The sequence below is a fragment of the Berghia stephanieae genome, chromosome 5 (assembly GCF_034508935.2).
Source record: "Berghia stephanieae isolate SIO BIC M18660-M18661 chromosome 5, UCSD_Bste_1.3, whole genome shotgun sequence".
Lineage (NCBI taxonomy): Eukaryota > Metazoa > Mollusca > Gastropoda > Nudibranchia > Aeolidiidae > Berghia > Berghia stephanieae.
The window spans coordinates 27,377,272-27,381,383 of NC_088364.1; the positions used below are offsets into that span (position 1 = coordinate 27,377,272).

Here is a 4,112-nt window from a genome sequence, read left to right on the forward strand (position 1 = left end):
CAGACAACGCCTGTCTTCAGTTCTGATCTCTGGTCAAATCGTCGTCCCTCTTTTTTTTCTTCTAGAAATATGTACTAGAATAGAATTTAGTAGTAAGGATACCAGCGAGAATACACAGTTTATTTTTTCTTTGCTTTTAGGATTTTTGCGGCGTTAGCAACACTCTTAGGTCATTTAGCGCCAGTAAAAAGGAACATGATTATAGGTATATATTTGGTTGGTGTGGTTAAGATGCTATTCAAAGAAAACAACAGTCCAACATCCCTCACACACACACACATACGCGCGCGCGCGCACACACACACATATAAGCGTACCGACCGTTTGTATAAACTGTTATGATTACTACAAAGCCCGGACAAGATTTGTTTATGGAAAAAAAAAAAAAAATGTCTTCTTTCAAATCGCGCTCTTATTCCTATCAAATTGGTGTGAAGTGTGAATGTATCGCTGATTGTGACAGATAAAAAATGAGTAATTTACAAAACGATGTAAGCATTAAAATCGGTGAAGAGAACTCTACTTTATAAATCGTACGAACTTTAAAGGGCTATAACTCCAAAGTTACAAAATGTTGGTTAGGTTGGTGCTTTCTTCTGCGGACAAAGTATGTGATTTTATTTCTTTTCGTGATTGTTCAGTCTCCTATAGAAACTCGGTAGCCGCGACATATTGTAAATCTCAAGAGCAATATTCGATCTCTCTACCATAACTGTTGGTTACATTGAGCTCAATCATTTTTGTAATACTAATTTTTTGTATTATAGGTATTTGCATAAAGGATGGATTCCTCTTTTTAAAGATAAAAAGAACTGTGTTTCCATGCCATAATTTCCAAAGACAAAAATGGGAACATGTATTTATTTTCATTTTCCACTAATTCACTGTCCATGTTTAACATTTTTGAATAGCACGAATTCTATGAAAATAGGAGAGAATTGGATAAATATTTAGATTTTACTTTACTGTCAAGAAAAGACTGATAAAGTAGATATTATTTATTTCTTTGATCTCATAATACTCATAATACTCATTCATAGCAAGTGCTAAAATACAAATACTTTAGATGTCTAGGTTATTTATCAACTTTTATCGACATTTCTTAAGAAAATCTAAAATAGCCGCGATACTAGACTTTCTATCTACAGCACGAAAACTATTCCAATTTCCAAAATAGCATTTCAACACAAAAGGAAAGACATCTCCTGCCAAAAGCAATCATCTCAATAAACGATCCTTCTGCGTCTTCAATACCCCGATAAATCACAATGTCCTCCAGAAACAAATCAGCTAACTTGCACCAAGCAAGGAGCATAACTCTTGCTAATTTATAAAAATTGACTTGCATTATCTCCCTAGGGAATTACACTCCGTTAACTTGTCACAGGAAGTGTGTGGCAGCAAGACAGAAAGATAAATCTGAGCAATAACGAGAGATAGCGCCAACTTGGACCTCAAGGCGCCAGACCTCTAATCATTTTCTCTGCCTCTTATCCCCTGATGGATAGGATAGCTTTCTAATTTCTCTTCAGGCTTCGTGTCACTCTATGCGTCTTTTTATCCTCTCTCCCACGACCACACAATCAATCTACATGATTTGTGGAACTCACAAATACAAAAAGACAAAGTTATTCATCTACCTTTTGTTAAATAGTATTTACTATAGAATTAAAACAAGGGAGAAGACAAACAACTCCGCCATTTCGTGTGCAATTGAACGGGTATTTTGCACTTCTTAACTACTGTGGCAAGGAGTAATCGCTATACATCGATTTTTATAAAAGAAACTAAACGATTGATTGACAGAAGTCTAATGTCATCACTGAAATGATTAGGTATATAGCTGTAGAAAGTAGCAATCGTGTATGTGTTTATTTTGTAATGGCCAATCTACAACAATCAATCTTGTACGCTATTAGAGCTGCCAGAGCTTCAACTAATAATAATAATTTAGAATATTTAGGCACCTTGTGAGGAAGGAAATCAACTTTTAATCGTATTACAATGATCATGCCTTTAGTGGAACTAAGTAGAGAGTTTTTTCACACGAGGCCAACTTAACTCCCGGGATATTATTATCAGATTTTTTTAAATACAAGATATTTTCTTTCCCTGATTTGATTGGAGAGACATCTTCTTTCAAAACATCACAACTTTAACACAATCTGATTCAAACGTGGGCTGAGAAAATTGGTTTTCAACTGTCTTTAATGGGTCGCTTTTTTCACCCAATACAAGATACTTAAAAGCCCGTTGTCTCACATAGACAATATTATTACATACAGGGCCAGTATTATTACTGATCAGATTTTCAAGCGCTGCTTAAATGAAAATTAGGACTATCACTGTCACAAAGTGCGCACGTAAACCGTATGCTTATGTAGCGCAGTTTGCAACCTTGTTTATGTGTGCTATATTCAAGCTACGACACCGATCAATAACCAAACACAATACGTTGATAAAGGTTTTGAAGCTAAATGAAGATATATTTTATTACAATATAACAAAGATATTATGAGATATAAAGATGAAATGATAGATGTAATAAGTATGAAATCAAATGGATGGATGACAAATTGATGGAGATGGTGTGATGATGAATATGATATGAAAGCGATATGAAAATATATAATTAAATCAATTAATTATGAATACTTTACCAAACCGCTACCACATCAGACAATCTCACAGATAGGTTGCAACCATCACAGTCATACAGGCAACTAATAATTAACTAACTAACTAAACACAATCCAGACGTGTAGAAGAAAGCCAAAAGAGTGTCCTTGATATTCAACAAAAACTGTAAGGTTGTTCTAATATTGTTAATTTGTCTCTTCTTGAAATTGTTCTGATTTCACAGTATTCATAAACAGATCAATTGTTTCTCAATGTTCTGATATTAAAATAAGCAAATGGTTCTTCACAGGTAACTTATAAAACAGGCGAATGTTCAGTTTCTATTAGTGTCAAGCTATGAGCGTATAGCCTATAGTTGGCTTGTTAAAGCCCAGCCTCAAACGGCTCATTCACTTTAAAGAAAGAAAAATGATTTTGTTATAATATGATAATCATACGAATATAACTCTATCTATATTCGAACTCACTCAATATGTTTACTTTAAATGAGTAAATATTATTTTACTTTAACAAATCAATTTATTAATGTTGATTAATATTGCTTTACTTTGTAGATATGAAATAATAATGCTTTATAGCAAGAAAAGCTTATTTTCTTTACAACAAGAATATATTATACAATTAATTTCATTATCTGATTAATTAATTGAGACTCAAAATTTAAAGTGATATTATGATATTAATATCAAAACACAATCATAATTGTAATCACAACATATTATTCAAAATCTCACCAGAGCCGAACAGATTATAGAAATCACAAATTAAGTCTACACAAGACTTTAATCAAACTCTACACAAGAGTTATAACACAACTTGATTCAGCTCAAACTTTGAGCACCACAAAGTCTACACAAGACTTAAATCACACTCTACACAAGAGTTAACACAAAACGTGTTTCAGCTCGAACTTTGAGCACTACAAAGTCTACACAAGACTTTAATCCAACTCTACACAAGAGTTAAACAAATGAGCCTAAAAGACTCCGCTGTGGTTATCGCTTAGAGACTATGAGCCTAAAAGACTCCGCTGTCTGGTCTCTTTTGAGACAATGAGCCTAAAAGACTCCGCTGAGTGGTCTGAAGAAACTGCTCAAAACTCTGGCATTTATAGGCAAAAATCAAGCAAACGAAGCAAAATTCTACCCACACAAACGGATGTTAGTCATATCCGTAAACATCTGAAATTCCTTAAAACTCCCCCAGATTCCATAATCATGGACAACAACAACCCATCCTGATACCGGACATCCTCATATCAAGGATAAATAAATTCGTCAGCCCCATAGTTACGAGATATCAATCAAGCCATACCATAACAAAGTCACTCCCGTAGAATACAGGGATCCTACTTTGCTTATAAGTTTACGGAGAAAACAAGATTGATGCCTTTCTCACAATAACACCCACACTACGTAGTTTAATTGAAACTTCCGGGCCATAGGTGCATGATCTGATACGACCTGTATCAA

The 4,112-nt window shown here is 34.1% G+C and overlaps 1 long non-coding RNA gene across 1 annotated transcript; it reads right to left on the reverse strand.

The window, feature by feature from the left end:
* Positions 1 to 2,459: 2,459 nt before the first annotated feature.
* On the reverse strand, positions 2,460 to 3,617 carry LOC144974118 (uncharacterized). The gene is made up of 2 exons (XR_013645645.1): positions 3,375 to 3,617; positions 2,460 to 3,032 (listed from the first exon to the last, which is right to left on the reverse strand). It is a non-coding gene; the product is annotated as an uncharacterized LOC144974118 (long non-coding RNA).
* Between the last annotated feature and the right edge of the window lie 495 nt (positions 3,618 to 4,112).